This window comes from Atheta coriaria, unplaced genomic scaffold (assembly GCF_025399875.1).
Source record: "Atheta coriaria isolate IRGN ID8LTWV9N9 unplaced genomic scaffold, Caltech_Dcor_3.1 hic_scaffold_5_pilon, whole genome shotgun sequence".
Classification (NCBI taxonomy): Eukaryota; Metazoa; Arthropoda; class Insecta; order Coleoptera; family Staphylinidae; genus Dalotia; species Dalotia coriaria.
The window spans coordinates 10,270,228-10,298,149 of record NW_027045447.1 but is presented as its reverse complement, the minus strand read 5'-3'; the positions used below and the strand labels follow the sequence as shown (position 1 = coordinate 10,298,149).

Genomic DNA, 27,922 nt, shown 5'->3' with positions numbered 1-27,922 from the left:
TTAGATATATTACCGAAAAGGCAGCTAATGCAACTAACCAAGCACCGAAAATAATAATTATACTGTTAAGAGTTGCAGAAACCGGAAAATAAAAAGGCGCAGAGCGCTTTTTCGCGTCACATGCACACGCGAATTTTTCCTTAATTTATCGGATGGCAATTAGAAGTTTGTCGAGGGCGGGCGTTTCGATATTAACTGCGGTATGGGCTCGATAGATTGTTCCAACTACTTATCATCGTCGTTCATTTGGTAAATGTCAAAGATTTAATTGCGATTATTACACGGGAATTGCATTAATTTGTTAGAAAAGTTGAGAAATTATTTGCAACCTTGAAGATTTTATGTAGTTTATAATTAGTATGGTAGATGGCAGATGTATTCCTGGGATTTACCTGATTGTTTAATTTAAACATTTTTGACAGGCTGCACGCGACTTTGAGCAGAGGTTATCTGCACAGCTGTACCCAGAATACCATCAACTCGTTTGACCCTTTTCAGTGATTTTTTTGGTTACCCTTTAACAAACAGCACCCCTTTTAATTTACCACTTTTTTAGGGTACAAAATATGGGGTGTTTTACCCTTCGACACGTTGAAACTATCACCATCTCATCAAACATAACTAGGAAGTTAAAAATTACACAACACTTTACACATCAGTATATAATTGCACCAAATCATGCAAACATGGATTTAAATCAGATGTTCTACGATGAAGAATTACAACTCAATAATTAAAACTATTATAGATATTGTTTTAGTAATCAGAAAGGGTTGGTATGTTTCAGGGTCAGGGTCTCCCTTAATCTCTGCTTTCAAATCTGAATACACCGCCAATGAAGTTTTTTAAAGGGTTGGCACCCCTTCTATGCCTATCCTTTGTGCAGAAAGTTAAAAAAGGTCTTGAATGCTTTGGTTGGCAAGAGATGGTCTGAGTGTTCACTGCGGAGCAGAATGTTATCGGTTGGTCCCCACTACAGACTCCAGCCTGCGATGGAGCTGCACAGGAGGCTTGCTGGTCTCGCAGGCAGTTTCCTCAAGCCTTCGCATACAAGATATGCTCCACCCATTTATTTCATCGACGCAGTGCAAAAAAGCTCAAGGGGTAGATTTCATTCTGCACCCCTTTGAAATGAAGTGAGGAGAGCAAGGGTTTTTTAAATTCAGATTCAGATCTGTTGTCAGTTGTTGTTTGAGTGTCAAGGAGGAAGGAGCTGGGTGTAGGCAAGCAATGGTGTTTGAACACAGGTGAATAGTTGCATGAAGGATTATTTAAACAAATTCATCCAGGTATGTGAGTTAATGTAGTGTTTCTGTTAGTTTTTATGAAACATTTGTGTGCAAGAATTAGGCTCAGAGTTTGCTTCACTTAAATATATTCTGTGGTGCTAATGGATCAGGATTAAAATCAGTTTAATAAACAGAATGTAATTTAAAATTTTGTTAATTTTCTTGTCAATTTTACAAGAAGATTAATATTAATTGTGGTATTCTTAGAAAATTAAGCTTCTATGTCTAGAACTCAACTCAATATACCAAAAAGAAAGTATTGCAAAATAAGTGAAACATTATTGGAAGTTTAAACTGTAAAAATTATGATTTTTCGTTGGTTTGTGTTGTTTTTAATACATGTACAGGCATTTTCATGAAAATGTTGTGTGACTTGAGATTTATTTTAGTTATGAGACTATTTTGGATATGTTTTACTCTTACTATTAAGAGTAAACACTTAAAAATGATGATTTTGAGTCATGTAATAATATTTTGGTCTTGATACCTTGATACAAGTTAAATATTACATAATTATTTAAGCGTTCAGAAATATTTTAACATTGTTGTTGCATGGTATCAATAAATTTTAAGATCAATGCATACATATGATTAGAATTAGGTAGGACGCTAGAAAATTGCTTTGCTGTTCAAAATGGCTGAATATTATTTGAATATGGTAAAGTTTCGTTTATATATTTATATCAGGCTGGTTGATTCATGACTAGTGTTGGAGCAATGTTCCATACTTGCAATATATGATAAAATTATTTGATAACCTTCAAGCAGCGAAATGTAGATGAACAATAATTGTTTTTGTGGGATGAAGACTAAACTGAAACTTAAATAATGCTTTAATTTTACTCGTGAGTTTAGCTAAAGATACAAGAAATATTTGTTAGAAGATTTCCTAGTTTTTCAAACGTTTGTGAAACATATTTGCACGTTGTGCGACCAAAGTATTGTGAATATGTCTTGGACATTCACATTCAACCCTCATCTCCACCGTGACGAGAGTGATTGAAGTGTACTATGCGTATGTCACTCCGCAGTCTTTTCGCGTTTCCCATCCATCCTTTTACATTTCTTTCCCTCTGTCCCACCCGCACGTTATACTCCTCTTGCCTCAAGTCCTCAACTCATCTCTCCTTCGGCACGATTTCACTATGAAACCGAAAGGGAGAAAACCTCCGTCTCCTCAATGGAATCCCATTTCAATTGAAGTCCGCTGTCCGCAGAACAAGAACACCACACGCTTGTATAAGTTAGGGGCTGAATGCATAAAGAGCCGTCGCGAAAGAAAAACGATGGCAACGCCGAGTCCTGGCGGGACGCTTGTAAGTGTCCAAGGTACACAAATAAGTCGTACGGGAGAAAGTCCTAAAACATCTGATAGCTTGCAAGACTGGTCATAGACCAGAGAGGAGATGAAGGAAACATAGGAGGAAGAAAGCGGCGGGCGCAGGGGGCGATTTTATGCAGCAATTTTCCGAGCCCTCAAGTTATCGTCGGCGCGTTAGATGTGATCACGGATGGGATGACGGGATGAGTACAGGTCAGGGGGGTTAACTTTGCTATCAGCGAGGATATTTTCGCCCTAAGACAACTATTTATCATACATATATCTATAAAAAAGAAAGTATGTAGATAAAAGAAAATTATGCATTTTGAAGGGCTCCTGAAGGTCAATTCAGTGAAAATTCTTAATAATATTAGATACTTTTCCATTTTAAAGACTTTTTTTGATGAAAATAATTTATTTTAATGATTTAAATCTCATTACTTGTGTTTCTATTATAAATTTGGTCTAGTATTATATAAAGTTCTTCTAAAATGCGAAATTGACTGGTTTAAAAATTGAATTTTTATAACTAATGCCCTGTTGTATTTCCCGACATGGAAAAACGAAATTGTGTCATGACAGAAGAAAACGTAATCGTAGTCCGGGTCCCAGCACCGAGTGGAGAACGCCAGCGCGTTATTGAATTTATTTTTCCTAACTGGATGCGCGACGAGTGTGAGGACGAACCGAAGCCCCGGGAGCGCCTCCGCCGCCGCCGTCGTGGAGCGCAAATGTAAAGGATGCATTTCACTATATTTCGCATTTGTGTGCGCAAGCAGCCGCCTTTCATTTGTCTGCATGCGCTCCCGGAAAACTCCGACTCGAAGTAAACTCAAACAGAAACACCATCACGCAGCGCAGATGTAAGGATGCGTGGTGGTGGTGGTGTGAGTGCGGCGGTACGAAAGCGAGGACGACGACTCTTTGAGGGCGATGGGGGGTGGCGGTAAGGCCCGCGATACCGAAACGCCGTCACATCGTAACTCAAGCAATGCACGGGGCGTGGCGGCCTAATCGATGCGATATTGCGATATCGATTGCACTCACACACACACACCTACACTCTACACGCGTCTTGTGTGGGACTTTTCGTCCTTGCCTGGCACGCCGCGGCGATATTTCCTTTTTCGTCATGATCAAATATTCAACATATTACAAAAATTCCTTTTTTGAGTCCACTTAACAAACTTCTCGGTACTCACCGCATTGAAACATAGAAAACTAGAAGAAAAAACTTGCAAATATAAATCTTGTTACAACGACTCGAAAAGCTTCTTCAGTAGGAGTAATATGCAAGGAGCTTTTTGCAAACGACGCGCTTTCCGCAAGAGAATCTCGGTGGCACGCTGTGGCGTTTTTACATTAAACACTAATAAAAGTAAGTTATGCGTTGCCGTGCCATCGTACGCACACGCGCGCATAACCTCAAACGAGAGCGCCCCGCACATGCATTGGTAAATTATGATTCCGAAGCCGGCGTTCATACATATTCCGATGCGGCGCGGAGCGAAGGATATACGAGGCATTAAAGTTCCGTGTTGAATACTGTATGAGCACCGGCGCGGCTGGCGGAGAAGTGAGCGAATGTGAAATCGACATCAGCATCCAATGGCGAAAGGAAGCGGACCTCATCTAGTCATCCGCACTTGGAAACGTTAAAACCCTCACAATGGTTATTCAAGATTTCAAACTTGAAAACAACCTCAAACCACATCTTCACCCAATAGCGGCGAATTGAGGTTATGTTAGGTTAGGTTACGTTTTTATTATAGATTATGCGGTGTGTCTGCGTGCTACTTGATATTCCGCTCGGGTGGTAATAGTGAAGACATTTTAATGCGCGTTTGCCACCCTTGGCGCACGCGCGTGTGGAGGGGCTCGAAGATGACGCACTTCCGATATCTCTCTGTTTTATGTGACATGATTATTATACGGCGGCGCAGGTGGTCCGGACCTTTCGGGGATATATATGGGAATCCGCGCAGATATATGACCCTGGCATGGGCAAACATTGGGGCATCGGCGGGGGGAAGCCCCCGAAGCTCGCTTCTAAACAGAGACATAAATTCAACCAGCCCGACGAGAGGAAAAAAATGCCAGAATAGGACGCAAGGCGCACAGAAAAGCAAAAGGAAACTTATCATATAAATAACGCAATGAAAATATACTTTCACATCTATGACATGATAAAAGCTTTTAAAAGCTCGGCAGTGAGGAAGCAAAGCAGATCCACGTACAGTGCAGCCATTACATAAAATAACCAAGTTTCGTCCGGACTCGGCACGACCCTTTACTTTACGCTGCCGTCTTTTACTGCGACTACATTGTATGCAGTAGGGATAGTAGGGTTAGATTGAAGAAAATGGCCGACTTAATGTTGTATGCATGGGAATACGATATCTCCATTAATGGGCAAATATTGCATACAAGCGAATGAAAACCTATAATATATTAGAAAAAATCGTAGGGTTAGGAAACTCTATCCGAGATAGGAAACGGAAATGAGGTGCTATTACAGCCCACATGCTTGCAAAAACCAATCAACAATCAGCAACTCAATATACAAACACGTTGTGTTGCATAACTCTCAGGCGTAAAATTCACATTAACTTTTGCGTATTTTTTGTTTTATTTTTTCAAGTATGTACAAAACGTACACAGAAAAAAAACGCCAAAGCTTCGAAAGCAATTTCTTCACATGTGTGCGCACTTTTCCATGAAACTTGTCCGGGCAGTCCTCCCAGGGGATGCTCGGCAAGTTTGACGCGGGTGGAGAAAAAAGCGCCGCATGCAAAAGCAAACATGGCCGTAAAAAACCCTTAGGAGAGAAGTTTCGGACGATGACCGTCACGCGCCCGGGTCCCACATGGCTCGTAAGATTATCCGCGAGCGGAAAGGACATTCATTTAAATAGGATTGATATAAGATGGATCCTATATCCAGAGCAACCCCTATTGATACTATACATTATAAACAGGTTTGGGACCGATCAGAAAATAAGCTTTTCCGCCCAAAAATGTAAACCGACAAGCAGATTACTTGCAGTAAGTCATATCAAGAGATTATGCTAAGTTAATTTATTATAAAGTATGTAAATGTTACAAAATATGCATCCAAACAGTAGCTGTGGGTATTCAAATAGAGTACAATTAGCATAGCTACTCGTTGTGGTGGCCGATTATTCTAATTAATTTTAATTAGTTGTGTCAATGGTTGAGTAATAGTCAGATTTGTAGACTGTATGCAAATGTGAGTTTCTTTTATTAAGAATAACTCTTGCATATCATAGGGTTACCATATTTAAATCAACTTTTAATATTTTTAAATTAAATATCTAAAACCAGGTTAAAACCATTTGTGTATATTTGGTTGCATAGTCTAAACAAAGAAATTTATTGTCCTGCGTATGTTAAAACGTCTTTTCGTGAGTTTATGAATTATTAAAATCAAATTTTGGTTTCCCTGAGCCGATGTGCACCTGTTTTCAATAATTATGCAAAGTGATAAGCAGCGTGCGATAAAATTAATGCGTTAATAATACGTTTCTGCACACCGCGCTGCTTGAAACAATAAATCTACGATGATTAATAATTAAAGCTTTCGTTAATTTATTACTTTCAAAACATATTTAGCAGCAGGTCATTACGTTTCCTCACTACCTCACCAGCTCTTTATACTTACTGAATTCATGTTTTTTTTCATGTTTACAGTTACGCAATTCGTATTTAATTGTTGGCTTGTTTGTTCTCGCTTAAAAATGATCACTGATTGCTGCATGCTTGTAATTCTCATTGTTTCAACTTTTGATCAGCGCTAATGACCTAATGATTCTAATGATATATATAGGAATAAAGAAGAACATAAGAACATAATCATGTGATATAATTATAAAAGGAAGCCGCTAGCTGCTGCTAGCCGGAGTTAATACATTTTTAATTGTTGGCAATGTTGGTGGAAGATGTCAAAATTTGGATTCTAATTTCTTTCTAATTACTTTTTTCACACTTGCTACCGGTTGCGGATAATAGTCGCGCGCGTGGTTAGAGTTGAAGATGTTATCAGCGCGCGCTGCTCGCGTTTGATTACGAAAATTTATGGTTATCCACGTGACTATCGCACATTGGAATCACATTTTCGGAGACAAATGCTCCAGTACCGCATTTTAATCGTTTTAGTATAAAAAATTTAAGGTTTTTTGAGGTTATACTGTATATTGTAGGTTATGATGTTCACAAAGTAATAGGTTATGTTACAATTTTAAGTTTTACTTCACAGAATAATAAAATTCAACTCTGTAAGCCAGAGAATTCATCTTGACAATGAAAAATGACTGATTTTAGATGTGTATGATATTATTTCACGCTTTGTAATTAAAATTTTCATTTTGTGTGATTTGCGCACGATGTGTTCTTATACTACGCTTATCTATCTCGGATAGTTAGATATGAAACCGATTTGCGCGATTCCTTCTCGCTGGTTCGGCGATGACATTGTCATAACACGAATGACGCAATGTAGATATACCCGTTTTCGTTATGGCAACGTTGGCAACGACACTCGGAGGAGCTTGCGGCGTTAAACAAAGGGTGGCCGGGAACAAAACGGACGCGCCGTCATTGTCGGAATGCAATAGTAAATCAAGATTGGATTTCGCCACACCAAACCTTCTCCTGGCCCCTTCATGCCGCTGCTGCTACTTGCCCAGCAGTAAGAAGGTATTGCGCGCAGGAGGGTGTGGGTTAGGGTTGAAGGGTGACCAGGGGTCGAGCAAACAAACGCAACGCAACGCAACTAACCGTACAAGTTTCCGAAGGAATTCATTCAAGATGGAGGCACACTGTGTGTTTGAACCATTTAAAGCAGGATAGTTGAAGGTTGGAGTTCTTTGCAATTCGAGGCGCGGGGGTGAGTTGAGTGGGCTAGTCTAATCTCGACCTGGCACTCGACAAGGCGGACACAATGACGCGTTTGATTCAAAGCAATCGGACAAATTGAAAAATTCTCATTAAATTTTGTCTTGGACGGATTGATTTTCACTCCTGGGTGACTCAATATTAGTAATAAATCGATTTTCAATACGTCTTGTAGTTAACCCCTTTGAATAACTAGTTTTAATGTGTTCTTGTCGCGCTGTCACAGTGCTGAATGTCCAAATGGCTTGATTGATCACCCATCAGACATCAGACATCAGCAACTAACCCTTTTGGTTGATTCCCCTATTTTTGCGAATTTCCAGACACCCTCCTCTGCGTTATTATTATTAACTAACTAGCTGTTGCCCGCGACTTCGTTCCGGCAGTGTTTAATAAAAATGTAATTCGTTTTTACTCTCTTGTTCTAGACATACTTGTAGTAAGAGTCAATTCTATCAATAAGATTAGCAATTTTAATTTAAAGAAATTAATTATATAAAGTTTTGTCAATAATGCACTTCAGCGCGCCATCTCGAATTCAACTATTTAACTATAACTATGATTGAATCTCAATGTCAAATTTTATTCTATAGGAAAGAGCTGTTTTGAGGATTTTCCCGGCAATTATTCGAATTTTTCTCACCTTTTAAACCTTCCCTAGACCTCCACGAATAATTCAAGACCAAGATAAGATAAATCCGTTCAGCCGTTCTCGAGTTTTAGCGAGACTAACGAACAGCAATTCATTTTTATAGATATATATATATATATAGATTACGAAAAATAAATTTTTTGTTAGGAAAATCTTATGAATAAATAAAAACAACTGCTTCTGTTTTTGGAGGTATTCTAGTTATGATTTTTTAAAGGGCTTTGATAGAAAGTCATAATCCAAAAATCTAAATTGCAAGTCATGTCTATCTCTGTCAAAAAGTGCTTATAACTTGCAACTCAGGCTGTGGAGATACCGAGGGTGGTGAATTTTGGTGGTGCTCAAACGCGTGTCCCTATGTCCGTCAACTAGGGCGTGTGAAATATGAATTTTATAGCAAAAACGCTAAACCACCACCGAGGGTGGAAGCAAAAAGTTGAAGGGATAGGGATGTGATGTGGTTGTAAAAAAACTAAATATAAAATAACATCACGTTGTGGGCAGGCCGCCCCCTTGACATGTCAAAAATTGTTCGCGGTTTTTAGCCGGATTTGATAAGGGTCGAAAGCGAGCAGCAAGCTCGCGCGTTGTAAAGTTATTTAAGATGTGTATTGAAAATCAATAACACCATTTGCGGCGCTCACCCTCGTCGATGCCACTTTTTTTTCTCCACCAGCAATTCATGTCTCTAGAATTATGTAATTGTTAAATAAGTTTTAAAAATTTCAAAATTTTTGCTTGTTATGCAACCCAAAGAACAAAACATAACCTAATAATTGAACTACACATGTACAAGTATAATATAAGTGTGTGGGATTGATCCACGGGTGAATTTGATGGCTTTCATTTTAGAATGCGGCGTAAACATCCCTGAAGTGATTCGATTTCACACCGAAAACAGTTTTCTATTGATGTACTTACTACTGGCCTCCCCTTTGCTCGGGGACTATAGAAACATAAAATGGGAACTCAACTAAACTCAGAATGTAAAATGTACTTTGCGTATTTATCTTCATTCTCCCCTTATTTGGTTGGCCTTGCTCGCGTATTCAAGTTTGTGCATGCGGATCAAGTTGAAAGTTTTTCCTTGCGTCTCGAATTTTCATTCGGACTTTTCAATGGACCAAGGACAATTGCATCATATGTATACACTATACACCTACATGTCTATGTCCATTAGGAGGACTTTGCAAAAAGGGAGGAATACAAAAGACTCCGGACTGTGCCGGAAATGAAAGAGAGATGAAAATGAAAAGGATTTATTGAGAATACGTTTTGTTGTCCCGAGTTTGAGATCTTGTCCTGAACAAGGAAATCTTTTAATGTGCTGAACATAAAAATATTTCAGGAATTTTTAATTTTTCTCAGTTGTATAATATCTGCAGTGGTTGTGAGTTGTACGAATGTCTAAGATTACTACTTTTAATGAGGTTTTAACGCCACGTGTCATTGCTAATAGGCAACCCAGCATGCAACGTGAGCGCACACAATTCTAACCTTAAAATGTCAACCACCATATGCTGCATGCATCACTAGTTTATCTGTAAATGTCTTCAATTTCTAGTTTTTTTATTTGTTTTGATAACATTTCCATTCCAATGTGCCACGTGCCTCTTAATTAGTAGGTTTTTATTTCAGTATTTCACAGCATGCAGACTATCAAGACAATAAAACAAAGTAGAATAATCAATAAACCATATGCCACCCTACGGCTGGGTTGTGGGGCGTGTGTGGTCATTTCGGTGCGCCGATGTTCCCAACTGCAATTTCGAATGCTGCAAAGCAGCGGCAAATCGTAACGAAACGGAAATTCGAGCCGGCGCACGTGGAAATAAATTAGAGGAATAAATTTTAATGGCTGGCACGTTAGCGCCACGAGAAACTATTAAGTATTTTATTGCGGCCAACTGTGGCCGAAAACTCCGGCGACTAAATTAAGCGCACAGTGTAAAACAACAACAGTCACTAAGAAAAAATCCAACTTTCTAAGATTTTCGCGTTTTTAATTTGTTTTTTTCGGTAAATATTCTTACTAAATATGAAAATATACAAATTTTTTTGCTTTTAAATAATTTTTACGCGAGTTTTAAGTGTTTTACCATAAAATTGACTTGCAAACAGTCCAAAAGTAAGGTTAAACTCATCATAACCTCAAAATTTAACTCCTAATCAAGAAAAACAGGATTTTCTTTGCGTTATTGTGCATTTTTTGGCATTTAACCAAATTACATCTACCGATATTGTTCACGGCTCATAATGGAGTGCCGACATTGGAAATTTATCGCTTCCGGTTTGGCTTGCGGTTGACCATCGACGGTGTGTATAATTTAGTGCGACATTTTTGTGTTCTATGGTCGAATCGCATGATAATCGGCGATCGCGTGACGCCTAGATTAGCGTCTTTCGTCTCTCGACCACACAATCTCCTGGGCCTACCCTCGAACGCGATAATGCGGGAAAATTGAATGCACAACCAAATGACGTGCATGTTTGAAATTAAACTCTATTTTGTTTCCGGATGACATGCGGGCTACTTCTGAAATCTAAATTATATCGTAAGTGAGTAATTTATCGACAGATATCGATCGCAGGGTGCTTTGAAGCATTTGAATGTTCAACTGTGGGTTAAAACAAAAGCGATTGTGTGGGTTGGAGATGATGTGATGATAACGGGATGGTCGGCGCCTGGGAAACCCGATTGCAATCTTGGGGACGCGAAACAGGCCAGAAGGCCAACAGTAAATGGAGTAATTTTTCACCAGTACTTTGCGAGATAACTTCTTTTACTACCAGGAAGTGTTTTTATTCTGATTTTAGAAAAATTTTCAAAAGTTTTTTCTCATTTTTTTGTTGATGCTATACTAGAATAGTTGATACAAGTATCAGTGTGGTTTTTGGTACTCGTATGAATAAGTCACGCGTTGGAAATCTTGGAAATGTTGGAAATGTTGGAATCTCTGGTAACGCCGGCGCGCTCCGGTTTTATTTTAGGTAATCCGTTAAATATTTCAAACGACGCATCCGAATCGCAGCCGCCATTCGTCGCTTCCGCTTTCGTGGGGGTTGCCCACCCGTTGTGCCGTGATTTTTATTCACGACGCACACGCTGTTCCGGCGCGTAATCCTCCGCCGCCACGAGATTCGCAGAGATAATGCGCTCGATTTTTCCTCACCACACATACACCCACACCTACACACCCCTAGACAACGTGTCAAAATTAAATCTAGCCGAAAATCATTTCGATCACACAAAACTTTTTAGTAAAAATTGTCTCTAGCGTGCAGAAATGCACAAAAAACTGGCTACAGTTCGCCAACATGAAATTCTTTTAATTTATCGTGGAACGCAAGCCGCGCACGCTGCCCGAACAAACAATAATCGCGACAAACCAGTGCCGCGTTTCCAGGATCGCATCTTGTGCGTTAAAATACCAACCATTGTCAGTCGATTAATTCGGATCGATTTCATCCAAGTCGTCTCTGTTTTCGCTCGTCGATCGTTACAGCATGTCCGAGTCTTCTCCTTCGCCGCTTATTTTACATACAGCGGCGGCATAAAAACCGCCGCTTAGACTGTGCGCGTCGCATTAAGTTTGTTTGCGTTGAGTGCGCTGAAAAACCGCGAACGGTCACAGCCAGCCGATGGCGAACAAAAGGTCCGCGGCGCGGCGCGGCATAATAAAAGCGTTCTTCGTCGCTCTAAAGGCAGCGCCTTTTGTCGACTGTCAACCATCCGTCAAGTGTCGGCGAGTCGGCATCTCTTCTTCGCCGGCATAACAAGAGACGCAAGAATCAAAGGGAATCGCGCGTCGTGTTCGAGAGCAATCCGCGGAGAATTGCCGAGAATAACGGCCGATCCGGCGCAATTAAAATATTTCATTCGGAGATTATTCAGAAACATGCAAGATGAACTTTGGTCACCGCAAAAATACCAAGGTGTCTTCCATTAATGAATTTTACATTATTTTAATAAAAAATAAAAAATAAATTCGAAAATTTTTGGCTATTTTTGTATTTTTCTTAGTAAAATAATGCGGAAATGTCCAAAAAAAAAGATGATGTTGTATAACAACTCGCCCGCAGGCGATGTTTTTTTACGTCTCGTTGGGGGGTAAATGTCACCCTCTCGGAATGTAGTTTTGATGCCGCATAACATTTATCAATTCGCTTCCTGGGGTGCCGAGAAAAATGTACAAACGACATAATTTTACAAAAATCTCTCTATCTCAGCTTCCGTTTTTCATTTTGTGCATCTTTCTACCACCACCGCACCCCCTCAGATTATAGATTTCTGTGATGCGTTATAAATGATAAATGTTGCAGTTCGTTAACTACTGCCGCATCATCTCCAACCCCACTTGATAAAATTTTAATGTGTGATTAATCAACTGTGCTCAAGCCGCAATTTGCAAAAGACATTGTTTTTACGGTGGCGCGTGTGCGGAAAAAGTAGTATTAATGGATGGAAGCACACTGGTGACGATGACGCGACGTGGATGAAATGATGATTTATACGCTGTCGGGATGGACTGATACACTATGCTAACGCGGAGAATAAGCAAAGCTTCCATTTTAGGCGAAAATGCGTTTTTTTTTTCTGATGGAGGAGTATTTTCTCTTCATAAATCATCGATAATGCAGTCATCTGTACAAAACGGATCTGGACACCATTTAACTTTTTAATTCTGCATTTTTATTATCTATCATGGGGGGAGTGATTCAGCAAAAGATAACAAGCACATTTTTTTATCATTTTTTGTAATTTTATAATATTTTTCATTTTTTGAACTTTTCTTGGGTTTTTACAAATATTTCACAATCAAAATTAGTCAAATCTGTTCAGATATCCTCAAAAATCGAGAAATTAACGAAAATCAAATTATTTTGACGTCTTTCATGAAATATTTTGATATTTCCGGTTAGATATAAATATTTTTGGGTTAAAAATTATATTTTTATTATATAGTAAATTTTACTATTTATTTAAACAAGTGGTATATAGGTAAAATCAAGATAATAAAAATTTACTACCCGTCGATGCTTTTGTTCTCCATGCACCGCCATTACTTTTCCGTATTCCGTTATCGCACAGCCAGTGTGTGCCTGCGTAAGCTAGGATAATGTTTTCTGATTGTAATAAGGGAGGAGAAACGCGGAATGTCGGATGAGCCCCGCTCGCTGCGCGCCGGCGATAAGACACAAGCGTCCCTTCTGTACGCGCGCCAAAACCAAAACTCCAACACTCCTAAAAATAAAAGCTCCCACAAAAGGGAAAGAGAAACGAAGCTTCTTCCACTAACTATGTATTAAGCGAGAGCATCACGCATTCATCTCGTAAAAAAGCCTGGTATCCGAAATTACAATACGATTCTTTCGCTTACGGCTCCTCTTCCGAGTTTCTGCAGTGGCCGTGTCTATTTATGATGACGTGGGGGGTGATTATTTTGGTGCATTTAGCCGTGCGTCTTCAGCAAGGGGCGATAAACACTCTTTTGTCGTTAGTACTTGTCGTTGCGTACATTTTTTGGGGAACTGGTGCCTTTTTTTTATCTTTCGACGACCACTCGACGATATTACCAGATTATATTTCAATTTTCTAAATAATTTGAGCGGTAATACCGGTAATAATATCAATAAAGACAAGTAAATGTGTTAAATCGTTAAAATTTAGTTGATTTCATAATTATTACACATTCCGCATGCGTGGAAGCAATTTGTGAGAGTTTTCTCTTTGATCTTGCGGAGGAAAAATCAAAGTAGCAACTTTTATCGTCCTCTAATATTTATAACCCCAGGGCGATTGATCCCTACACAATTCGAAATTCGAATTTAGGCTCAAGATCAAAAGGTTCTCAAGTGGCAAGTATTACAAGGGGATCTAACAGAATATTTTTTCAAAAACACAAAATTTCTAATTTTACTACATTTCTGCAAAATATTTTGTTTTTTGTGGTTTTTACTGAACATTTTGAGGTTATAATGAATTCACTTCACGTAGGTGAATTGACTAACGAGTTTTATTAAAAACGTTGCCACGCACGATGACAACACGCGCGAAATTAGAAAAATAACCAAAGCACTAAACGAAAACCGCCATCGCCGAGAATACTAACAACCCCTCCCGCTCACCATCAAAAAACTTTGTTGTCTCCGGATGCGGCTAACTTTTAACGAGCTAGGCGCGCACCCGCACTCGCCCGGCAAATCAAAAATTAGCAATTAAACGTTTCTCAAAGCTCGGAAATAAAATTCGAGCAAAAAGTTTGATTTCGACCGCTGGAAATTTGCTAGATATTCGTGCAGTTCTCGCCCGCACGGTAATTAAGCTTTGCGCGCGCGTACGTCGCATGTTAAATGCAGGGGTTGACCAGATGCACCCCATCTGCGTGAATATGTAGTGATGATCATGTGTGTATGTATATGTGTTGTGTGTGCAGAGCAGAGCAGCCAGACAGACATTCGAGACAACTAGATGGTTGCTGTTGCTGTTGCTGTTGCTGTTGCATTTCGTGCGTTCTGCGTTACCCTACAAGGGTGAACTCTGCGAAAAGGGGAGAATTGCAACAGGAACAGCAACAGCCCACACTCACACATCGCGTGGGGTTGTTTCGAGTGGAGCGAGCGTGGAGAGCGAGAGTTGTCACGCACACGGTTGGATTGGGCTGCTCTCTGGCTGCCCTGATCGATATTGAAAGATTCACCCTCATACATACTAAAATCACCTACATAGAGGTTTTAGGTTTTTGATAAAATACCTGAAATGTCAAAGTATTTATTTAAGTACTAGTTGTTGCCCGCGACTTCGTTCCGGCAGTATTTAATAAAAATGTAATTCGTTTTTACTCTCTTGTTCTAGACATACTCGTAGTAAGAGTCAATTCTATCAATAAGATTAGCAATTTTAATTTAAACAAATTAATTATATAAAGTTTTGTCAATAATGCACTTCAGCACGCCATCTCGAATTCAACTATTTAACTATAACTATGATTGAATCTCAATGTCAAATTTTATTCTATAGAAAAGTGCAGTTTTGAGGATTTTCCCGGCAAGTATTCGAATATTTCTCACCTTATAAACCTTCCCTAGACCTCCACGAATAATTCAAGACCAAGATAAGATGAATCCGTTCAGCCGTTCTCGAGTTTTAGCGCGACTAACGAACAGCAATTCATTTTTATATATATAGATGATGACATTTAAATAATTTTATGTATTTAACTATTCTAAAAGTAAAAAATTCTAAAATTTTGAATAACTTTTGAACCAATCATGTAAATTAAATGCTTTTTGATTATTTTTTTGATAAGAATAGTCTATAATTAAGATTAAAATTTTTTATCAGAAGATTATTATATTTTTGTCTGATGTGAGATGAATAAATATTTTTATCAGCACATTCCGCATGAGAAATCTTCAACCGTTTCAACCCTCGCTGCAGATAACACAAATAATAAGACTACGCCTCGCAAGCAAGCATGAAACAAAAGGAATGCGATTCCAGGAAGCTTCCTGACTGCTTTTCTTCCTGTGCGCAGAGAGTACGAGTATCTACAAGCAGCCAATTTTCAAATTCAATTTACGTGGAACAAAAGTCTCCTTTTTTCTCCTTAGAACTTTTTTGGTGCAAAAATAAATATTTTTAGCTATGCGTAGTTTTAATTCCATTGATGCTATTGTTTTAGTATTCCTGCCAGGGGGTCGGTTTGGGTTGGCTGGCAAATAAATTAATTCGAGTGGCAATAATAGGGTAATAGGGTAAGTGCGCAATTTAATCAAAGTGCAGGGATAAAAACAATTGAGGTGCGGTGCGTCCGTATCAACATCGTCGTCGGTGGCGGCGGCGGCAGTGGCGGAGTCCGAGGGCAAACATTCGCCGCGTTTCATCGCCCATCGCCTACGATCCTTTCTTTCCTAGCCTTATATCTATATCCTTGCCAAACCGGCTTCGTAAAGAATACGCTCGTGTAGAGACATGTTGACTCGCCGCCGTCCGCCGAGCGAGAGACAATGAAATTTCCAGCCACTAGACTCGAAGAATCAGAGTTTTCTAATGAAAATGCTTTGAATTCCTTTATTTTTTGTTGTTTTAAAATTAAATAAAATTAACTAAATCACAAAAAATCAAATTTATTTTCTCTCAGAACTCTCTCTGCGATAACCAATGGTAAAGAAGATTTGAAATCTGAATTTTCCACCAATGTCGACATTTACATACGCCGCGCTGAAAATCTATAGGTGCTCGCAAGTCAACCCCACGCAGTTCATCCCTTCATCCCCTTCATGCGCGGCGTCGCGCGTTTTTCGAGCACGCGCACCACGTTTGTTTTTTATTGATGCACGGCTCCCGAGGCTTTAAAATGCGTCCCGTCGTCTTGCCCACGTTTCTTCCACCAATCGCGAGTGAGGGAAAGTTTCACCCTCGTTTAAATTGTAAATTTGATTATGCGTACAAGCGAAGGAAGGATGCCACGCATCGTGATCGACCCTTTTATGGCTGGATACATAAGAAATATATAAGATAGACATAAAATCGTTTTTTTATAAAGTCTACAAGTCTGTGAGACATTGCTAAGGGTAAAGGCTGGAAGGAAATAAGGGATGAAAAAGGAAAAACACATTAAAATGGCTGCCACAGGAATTTTAAAGAATTTTTGATAAAAATCAATTTTTTGTTTAGTTTTAAAGTCAAAATTAAAAAAAAATAAAAATTAAGATGTCAGAAAAGAAAGGATTAAAGCAAATTACTCCTACAGTGACTTCCTAGAAATCTTAGGAAATGTTTGGAGTCCTGCAAAAGACCGATACAAAATCCTAGCTCATTATGTTGACCCATCGTGCACACTCGGGTCGTTCCTGGCCGGAACGTGGGCGGCGTGCGACAGGGCCGAAACCAATTATTCGTCATTGTTGCCAATGCCAGAGCTCAGAGTTGGAAGCCATCGAGGCAGATCAGCGACAGCACTACAAATTTAGCCAAACGCGTTTGCCTAGTCGAGGTCTGCATTCGTACAGATAAGAAGGACCAAGTGTCCAAGCAGAGCAAAGTCCAGTATGAAAATAAGATCTTAATTTAGATTAACCTATAATTTTCTGCCAGTAGATGGCATTAGTAGTAGTACTAGTATAGAAATGTCAAAAATGATTTTTTTGGATTTCTATGCATTTACCTAGAAATAAAAGAAAAATATATGCTCGCGATGGTGGCGGCTGCGCTGCGGTAATTGCATTATATTTTCGTTGCGATGGCGGGCGTCGACGCCGCCACCACCACCGCCGCCAACCACTTTTATGCAATTATAGCGCCACTTTACTGCCGTCGCACCGCCCAGCCAGCCGCCGCCACTATATAATGGATATGTCCGCCTTGCAGTTATAATGTTCTTTAATGTACATTTTTTGATATAATTTTCTTCCTCCGTCGCGGAATGTAATATCGCTAAGAGCTAAGTGAGTTCAGTGCTTTTATAGTTCCTCTCGCACATAGTATACTAGTATACAAAACTTTAAATTTCATTTCCAACTCTGTTACCTATGTTTTTTTTTCTTCTACGCATGCGCAGTTGTTTTTCTAGGCGGAGTAAAAATTCCGCACTTTTTCTGATTTCAAAAGTGTAGGAAGATTGCTTAAGTGTGTGTGCGCGACAAGTCCCCAAGGTGCGATCTCGCGGCAATCACATTGCAACAGGGGCGGCGCGCGCCCCGTGCACAAACGTCACCGGATATGAATTATATTGCGAGCGCGCCACCATCGCACCGACCGCACATGGCACGAAACGTTATCTTGCGCGCCTGACAGGGGCGTCAAGCGGTCGCGCGCAAATGTATAATCACAATGATATATTGCGCCAATTGCCACTCGACGTTATATAACGCTGGCGATTCGCGCACATAAATCATCCAGCATCGAGCGCATAAAAATTATAAGCAGAGGATGAAATTATCCTCGAGCGCAATTGTCAGTGGGAATTAATTTATGGCTTAATTGTTTTTTTCGATGATTTCTATCTATGCATGCAAAGTTGTGGGTTTTTGACGCGCATGCGCAGTTCAATTGTGGGCGGAGCAAGATTTTATAAATTGTTTAATAACTTTTGAAATTATTAACCAAATTTAAATATTTTTTCGGTTTTTGTTAAGTATAATTATTTTGCGTGTTATAAAATGAATTTTTGCAATATTTTATTTTATTTCGCATTGTTAAAATTCAAGATCTGTCGATGCGAATATGGCGAGAGCAACAAGACGACCCGAGCAGAACGAGGAAATTTCTCCCCGGCGAGCATAAGCGGCTTACGCCGAGCTTCGGGGCGCAGGAAACGAATGTATAACGAACCGACGCGCGATTCGTCCACCTAGTGTTCCGGTTTTCCTCCACATCCTTGAAAATACCTCGCGCTGTACTAGAATCACTCCTTTCTGCAACATCTTTTATATAATAATATTTTCAATGGGCGCTGCACGCTCTTCGGCAAAGGTTGTCTTGGCGTGTTCGGTGCTCAGATGCTTGGGGTGAGACGAAGGGAAAACGGAAAATGTAGCAATGTTGTGTTGTGTGCGGCCCCTAAAATCGAAGAAAATGCAAGAATACAAATACACGACTACAAACACACGACGTCCGTCTCGGATGCTTTTTCCCTACGATATTCGCTACTTACGCAAGCCGATTGCAAAGCGAGAGTTTCGTATTCAAGGCACGCACGACGTCGCCTTTGTCGCCATGTCACCAGAAAGCAGACGCAAACGTTGTTGTGACGATGGGGCGGAATATGTTTGATATTTTGATGACGTTGAGCTTTTCACTTTGTGACAGGAAAAAAATTGAAGGATACAAAAAGTTATAAAAAAATATTTTGAACTAAGTGAAGAAATTTTGCATTTGTTTAAAGTTTTTATGATAGAGTAAGAAATTCACGATATTTTAGTAAAAAATATTAAAATTGCTTCAGTAGTTCAGGAGATATTTAAATTTTAAAAATTGAATGCTTGTAGAAGCATTTGTAACTACTGCGGTTGCGCAGTTGGTACTGGGCGGAGCATAATTTCCTAAAACTTCGTTTAATTCATAAACTAATCAAGCGATTTTAAATCTGTTTTACTGTTTGACATCTTCAATCATCTTCTATAAGAATTCCCGAATGTAGTTTATTTTTGTTTAATATAAAACAAATAAAACAAGTAAATTTACATTAAATTTAATGAGAAAGTCAGTCACCACCTGCTTCTTTTCTGCGCGCTGCATTGCGCAGATGATTACAATTGCAAATTAAACTTGTGCGATTAATAAACATTTTAACGATCGACTTTATAAGCACATACATTTATGTATGCATTATATACGTACAAAAACAATATCTTTGGGAGCCGCGCGCGGCCGGAGTTTTTAATGCGGTTATAAAAGAGAATTTGTAATTGTAATTCGCTGCGAGACGCAGCAAGCACCAAAAAGCACACACACCTAATTACGACGACAACAGCACAGATGTTTTCATTGTATTTATAACGACAATGTCTTTAATATTGTCGAAATATTAACGAAAATCATTTTTGTATTTTTAGTTTTGATTCGGCTCGCTCGAATTCATCATGGATGAGAGCAGCGGTGATGGCAGCGGCTTTCCGCGGGAATATTACGAGATCAACACAAACACATCGAGGAGCAAAATCTTCGCCGGCTGCTTACCATTACCAAGTCAATGAGCAGCGCGCACACCGCTTTAATGCATCAGGATGGCCTGCTTATACGCGGGCGGCTTTCGACTGTATAAACAAAAACACCATTGGGATCACCGAAGATATCAGATTTATTTCTCAACGCAAGTATTTTAAAATCATTTTAAAATTATATTTTTGATTATAAAAAATTATTTTTTTATTTTTAGGATGATTTTTAGGTGTATTCTGCAAGATTGTATTGAAAATTTGTAGCTAAGCACTTTTATGACTCAAGGGTGGTTGCAGGTTGGGGTGGAATGAAGTGGATGCTGCATTATTCAACATTGATTCCGGATGCTGGACCTCGGGAAGAAAATCTAGCCGGAATGACGAATAAAGCACGTCAATACAATGTCACGATGTCGTCCAGTCAATAAAATAAATACCAAATGTGACTCACTATCAAAACTTGATAAGGTATAAAATAATAATAATTATTATTCAATTAAAAGAAAACTAAAGGTTTTGTAGGTGGGTTTAAAGTTGGATATAAATTAAATATCAATTCAATTACCTCCCGAAAAAGCTTTAAAAAAAGAGCGTAGGAATGTCAACAATCTTGAGATTGCTCGATCGAGGACTCAAAGTTCACGTCGAAATCTAATTCGCGACGATGTATTGCTGATTGGCCGAGTAGCAGGACTCGAAGTCGAATAGTCAAACACATTTCCCAATCGTCTTTACCCTCCGATTGAAATCCGCTGCGCCACAATCGGGTAGCGCCGCGTTTCTTTTTTGCGTCAGTCAAACGTTTGTCTTTCCAGTCATTGAAGTTTGTTTTCTTCGCTTCGACAATGACAGGAATTTACAATTACTTTTCCCCCATTCGCACGGATTTCCTTTATCCAGCGAGGGCTTTTTATTATCGCCGCCGTAAGGGAGGATTTTAATTAAACTGCTAATAAACCGATGGGCTACCGCTCTACGAGTTTCAGCCAATTGAAATAAAAGTGATTTATTTAATTGTTAATTTGAAGATTAGATTTTTACCTTTACAGGTAAAGGAAACAACAAAAATTACGGGATAAATTTGTGGTCAGTCAATCGCAGAGATTCCCATAGAATAAACATAGAAAAAAATTAAAAGAGGTTGTAGAACATTCGTTGTGGATAATTTTAGATTTAAATTAATAGATTTTAAAATATCGACACAATGGTAACGCGATAATGTAGTGTAATATTTTATTGAATACACGCGTGAGTGAATGAACGCTGATGAATGAAATATTGAAATGCACGTAGTGTCTATTACGCTTTGTGTTTGGGTGGCCTGTTGGTATTCATTCATTTTACACCGGTTTTTTTCGACCAAAAAATAAAAATAAATTATGTAATTGATTAATGCTCTTCATTTTCACAAAATAATCAATAATTGTGAGAAACAGGAAACCAAACTGTATTTTTAAATTCTTTTATAACCAAAACATCGAAATACTGAATTAGTTTAGAATCTATTTCATTATGCACTAGTTGGTAAAGCATGACTGTTAAAACTCAACGTTTTTTACTGAATGAAAAGTCAGTAGGCGTTTAATGTCCACGTAAACCGAATTATTTTCATGCTAAACAGCTTAGAACCGAAGTGTGTTTTTTGTTTAAAGGTTTAAATTTTATTTTGACCGCTTGATTACTTGTTAATCAAGCAGAACCGAATTTTGTTTAGTTGTACATGGTACATAGGTGTAGCTATATTTATTAGGTCGATGGGAAAGTGTTAACAATCGCAATAAATTCAAGTGATTTATGACATTTCAATAGGACGATTGTTTTCCGTTTTTATTTGCTCAGCAAATTCATAATATCTAGCATCGTGGATTGGACGAAATAATTTTTGGCAAAATCTCAATAAAGTTGCGTTTTTCCAGCTGTAGTGAAGTTTTTTTGACAAAATTCTGCAGTCAGAGCAATAAGAATCACGAGAGCACGAATGACAAACGCCCGGAACTAGAAGCAAATATATTTTCGGTTCGTTGTCGTTTTTATGGGCAATGCACACACCATAGTAATGCCAAGAAATCATCTTCAGGAAACAACGCAAAAAATGCATCCAAGCAAAAATTCAAAATGGAATTCATTATTGTAGAAAAAAATCCAAAATATATTTTCAATGTTTTAAATCTTGCGGTATGGAATGACATTTTGACAAAATTAATTCCATCCAAAATCATCAATCATACTTTGTCCACGTAGTGTTGCTGCGCGCGAGCAAGCTTCACGCTAATCAGTTTAACGACCAAAATTAATTAATAATTAGGCAAATTAAAATCGCTGTGTGTTTTACGGTTCTGGCGGTTTGCTGGGCTGGTTAATTTGATTAAGCATAATTGCGTGAACCTCATGCGCGGTGAAATTCTTTCGGCGTGCCGCGAAAATCATCGCGGCGTTTAAAAGCGAATTCGGAGCGACGTCCGTCATTCGCGACTCTCCGGACGAGCGCAATTAACAATTAAAACGAGTGACTGCGTAATTAAATACAAAACAAAAAATAACAAAACAAATTACTTAGAAAAAAGTACTGTTGCTTATTGTGTTAATGTTGTTAGTTTCGATTAATTTTGATTGTACTTAGATTAAACGTTTATGAGTATGTACCTACTTTGTGAATTAAAAGTTTTCATAGTTGTTCGCAATATTGTATTTATTGTCTGCTAATCACATTAATTACGTGCGAATGAATCATGATCGATTGCAGACACCGTACAACGAAATTCGTAATTTATTAAAACGCACTCTAATATGTGCATTTTAATTGTCAGGTGGCATTTTCTCTTATAGATTGTTCGATAGCCTAGAGAATTTCACTTTAATTGAGCGGATTATTTATTTAGATTTATTTGAAGTGTCTAATTGCCAAGTGAAGGCAATCGTTTATAGTCGGTGCGGTCAATTGTTTGGAATTGTGGATATTTCCTATTTTGTACTTGTGAATGACTTTTAGTTTGAGCAACAATGAGAAAATTAATATTACCTGGCATGCATATGGCATTTATCCTTGAATACAATGAATATATATTAAATTTCAAAATTAAAATCTGTCCTTAAGTTGCTAAGAACTATATAAAAACTATTTCTGTTTTCTTTAGAAAAAATCTTTAAAAAATTGTTTTTTTTTTGTTTCAATTGAACAAAAACAATAAAAATTCAGTTATTTTAATGCCCATACAGTCAAAAATTTACGCAGATGTTGGATTAATCAAGTAAACACATAAAAATTTTAAAGTTCTTGTTGAGAATAAAGTTTTTGACTTTTTTTTACAATTTTTTGACCAAAAATTATATAAAAATGTTATCAATAAAATGTCTAAGTACACAATTATATTTACAATTTAATTTCTACACAAATTATTCACATAACTTGAATTGTTAGAAAATGATTAATGAATAAAACTTAAACAATTGTTCAAATTGAACAAAAGGTTTCAATGCATATTAAAATTTATAATTTATAAAAAATTGCTTGAAAACTTGTAGACATATCTAGGCTGTGCGTCATCCGCCGACACAAAGTCGTAAAGTTTATATACTTTACGCAAATAATTTGAAAAGTGTGTAATTACACGCATTTACCTAAATGGCCATTAGTAGTCATATTTTTACGTTATTAACTGATTAACATTAGATGTGCAGAGGATAATTAGACGCACACGCTGGTTGCGCTTATGGAGAGCGGCGCTGAGCGAAATTAAAATTAAATTAAATATGATAAAAAGCGGCGCGCGCCACGCGCTTTTAGGAGGCAATAACATCCACAAGTTATTGCTGATATACATACATGCGCGCGCCACGGCTGAGGCAATAACAATGGTCATAATGGCACTCTAATAATAATGAAAAATAATTAAATATCGTGGCTAATTAGACGATAGTAGTTCAGTCGTAATTAGCGTACCGGAGTACTTATGGCTACGAAATTAACCAATCGAATAGGAAATTAGAGTACGAATAGAGTACGATTAAATGTACTCGTAAGCAGAAAAAAAATTTTTAGTTTTTGAAAGAAAATTCTCTAAAATTTGATGTTTTGGTACATAACTTAATAAATTATTGAAGAGTTACAATTTATGGATGATAGACTGAATGATAACGATATTACAAGTTAAAAACTATAGCAAAATTTACAAATTTTGGGTTTCTTCTTGCGTTTCTTAGTTTTCAACAAATTTCAACAAAAAACAAATAATTACCGCGTATAAATTAAGTTTTACAGTAATATTATTATTATTTAAAAAAAAGTATTAACCTAGGATATATTATGTTCTTGTATGAAAGTGTTTCCACAAGCCTTTTATCTATTAATTTGTCAAAAAAAAACGTTTTAAATATATTTTTTTTCATTTTCTTAAATACTTTAAAAAATTCAAATAAAATCCATAAATTTTAGAATTATTTAGAATTATTGTGAGTATGACATTAAAACATCTCGCAGTTTGTCTAATTAAGCCCCTGCTTTCCGACACTAATGACTATATTAAAATATGCACTCGGTAATGAACTCATACCTATTGTCCCGACGGAGATTTAATGAAAACATAAAAATGAATTTGCGTTCACGAGCATATGGGTATGCCCAGCAAGGCCGCTCCGTAATCATATTTAATTTCGTAGCCGCTCATACTCATATAATATTCCTCCATAAGTGGGCTGAGTGCGGAACAATGCGGCGGAAAAGCCGAAGATTAATTAGAATAATGCCTTCTTATTAGAAATGTTGTGTACCTACATAAATGCTAACCATAGCTCGATTAGAATACGACCGATTCTGCGTATCTAATTATTTAAATATCTGCGTGCATAAAAAGTCATAATAAAACTATAAAGATAATTATAGATATAGTTAATGGAGATTTAAATATTCTACAAATTTGTGAACTTGGGTTGGAATTATAATTATAATATTTTATGATAGTAATTATATTATAGTATTTTTAATTGTTTTCGTTATTTTTTTAAAAATTAGTGATTTTGATGACATTTTATGTGGTTTTGTGATGCACCGTAGGGAAATGCGCAGGCGCAAGCTCCACCTCGTGACTAAAGCCCGTGACTAAAGTACTTTTCTCACAATCTTGGCCGTTGGTGGTTAAAAACCACTTTTTGTGTCTCAAAACCATAGAAAAACAGGTGGAAGTACAAAAAAATACTTTATGATTATTTTTTAATTTCTGCTTAATATGAGAAATATTAATACCTATGTAGGTATGTAGGAGTTGATGGTACATGTGTACGAATGCTAATTGCATCGCGTTTCATTTTTATTAATCGTAAAATTAAGCCTATCAAAAGGCATAAAGTAATACAAAGCAGAGTTACCCAGTGAGCGTGCGCACATCGAGTTCAATTGAAGATTGCGGCCTGCTAATTTATATGTGCACACAGGCACATGAATAATGAGTGGTATGCAAAGTCAAAACCGACGCGCCGACGTTAACGCGCGTAATTACAGATCGCCGATCGTAATCTCATTTTTATTCCGCTAATGTTATTTATTCTTCTGTGTGCTGAATATTCGTCATTTGGAATAAATCCTTTTGATCAACAGAAGTACTCAAACAGTGTATATACAGGCTCCATCATAATTTTACTGCTTTGTTTATGCTATCAATAACGTCAAAAGTTTTTTTAAATAAATTATGGAGTTTTCTTTTATATTCAAATGCGCAGTTAAGTAATTTCACGCTAATAAGAGTCTAACCATGTTTGCTCACGATGTGTGAAAACTCAGCGCAGGGCGAATGTTTGGAAACGCTGATGTCTTATTTTATGCTTTTCTTCCGGTCGCAATTTACGTAGTCCTTAACTCTCGCACAGTTGAAATTAACATGCGACTTGCGCTGCAATAAAATGTGTAATAAATTTTTAATTGCGCGCCGAGGCTTGTTACATGCGGACAAATTTTTATTAATATTACAAATTACAAATAGCAAAAAAGAAACAGACGTAGCTACAATAATTTAATAATAAATTCGTGATGTAATCATAAGAAAAATTTTAATAAAAAAAATTCTACTTAAAAGTTACTAAAACAAATGTATTTTAACAAGAAATGCAAAGATTTCTAATTTCAAGAAAAACTCAACAATTAATTGCATTTCCAACAAATTAAACGAAAAGAAATCGTGTGATTGAATTCCTGGTGTGATTTCCTCGTCAATTTCCCACACTTCTCTGCTGCACATCATTCAAAAAAATATTTAACCAATTTGTACAACTAAATAATTCTCATTAAATGATTTAAGCTACTTCTGCTTCTTCTAACGATCACTTTTTCACCGCGATGAAGTGAGTGAAAACTTACTGATAATTCTAACACTGCCTCTGTTGTTGCTTGCTGCTTACAGAGGACACACGAGACGAAAGAATGGACGGAAAGAGTTGAAGTGTTTCGAGAAGCGGAGGATGTCGCGCAGAATGCGGCGACGAGCGGCACATCTTTATAAAGCATCATCGCGGCGTCCATCGGCGAAATGCATCGATAATAGCGCACCGACGCGGGCACCGTGAGAACTGTTGTCCGACATCTTCACCTGAAGCACACCGTCTAGACACTCTAAACTCTACTCTAAATTATTTCAAAATAGTACACACCGCGTAACAAGATTGAAAAATTGATGCGTGGATAACGTACAAAATTATTATTTTTTCTCAATTCCATTCTGGTGAGTTGAAAAGGAAATAATTATCGCATACCGTACAATTTACGTAATTTCAATGATTTTCCAGAAAAGCGCAGCGATTGTATTGCAATGTCACCGCTGCCGCAAAAGCGTTTAATGTCAATGACGCACAAACAAAGTGGATTAATGCAACGCGCAAATTTTGCAATGAATACAATACAAATACGGCAAATGCAGACTTTACCTACACTTCAAATCGACTACGTGCGCTGATTTAATGCCTAAACTTTTCAGCGAATTTACATCAAACACTACAGTTTGCTTAAACAATCGGTATCAACTTAATTCTTGCTTCGCATCGGCTTTGAATCGGTGGCATTTTTTCTGCATCATTCATTGTCATCGGAGCGGCGACCGACGCCGCATTGGTCATTCGCATAGAATGGCAAATAGCTGAATCCTGAATAACACAGCGAGCGACCACTTTTTCTGTCCACATCCTGAATGTCTTCGAATGCGCGCATTCGTGCAACGGCAATCGCGACATTAGTCCAGTTACGTGTGACTGTCGTGGCACATGATCACAAAGTAAATGTTTTACATATTTGCGCAAGTTTGCGAAAGGGCATCACGTTTATAAAACGTTGTAAAGCTTTTACAAGTCAATAAATTTTCGTTTTAATGCATCGCATAAAAATATTTCAGATTATAACATCAAATTTCTTATGGTAAGCATAAATTAATTTAGTCATAATATTTAAGTACTTATAACTCTGCTAATTAATATCATATAATGTTTCTGAAAACGTAGAGGGCAAGAAAATGTTTTGGAGACTTATTTGCAAGAAAAAACAACGCGTTTTGATGATTTTGTTACAAAATACCGCGAAAAAACACAATTTTCTTAGATTCTTAGCTTTTTACTTACAAATTAAGCCACCAGAGGGCAGTATCATCTGAATTTAGTAATATTTAAAGATACTAGATGGCGTCTTAGTTTCTAATCCTATTTAACATGTTTTCTTTCTAGTTTCTTTAAGGTTTTCAGCAATAAATGCAAAATATAAACTCTGAGTTCATTCTCAAAGAGATGCACGAATGCGATGTGTTTGCATTCGTGTTATTGTGATCATTTAATCGCTGCCATTACCGCGTTTATATGCAGCGTGCATATCATCAAAACGGTTCAACATTGCACTTGTGAATTCAAGTAAAACATGAATGAAACCATGTTGAGACGCGACTGAGATGTAGCTCTGCGTCGCGGCATCTTTCAAGTCCGATGCGTCGAGCGATTAAAGTGCAGAGACACCGAAAATACGTGACATCAGACACTATCTCGACGGCGGTGGCAGGCGAGATCTATTTTACCGACCAGGATAAACTTGAATAGTCAAACACGTAACACTTGAATATCT

The 27,922-nt window shown here is 37.8% G+C and overlaps 1 long non-coding RNA gene across 2 annotated transcripts; it reads left to right on the top strand.

Annotated features, from left to right (window-relative positions):
* The first annotated feature begins 427 nt into the window (after window positions 1-427).
* Window positions 428-27,201, top strand: LOC135792607 (uncharacterized). 2 transcript variants are annotated; one of them, XR_010548404.1, is made up of 6 exons: window positions 428-497; window positions 557-1,289; window positions 19,735-19,991; window positions 20,058-20,307; window positions 26,229-26,546; window positions 26,611-27,201. It is a non-coding gene; the product is annotated as an uncharacterized lncRNA (long non-coding RNA). The 2 variants fall into 2 exon arrangements; XR_010548403.1 differs by having other exon boundaries at window positions 428-1,289.
* The last annotated feature ends 721 nt before the right edge of the window (window positions 27,202-27,922 follow it).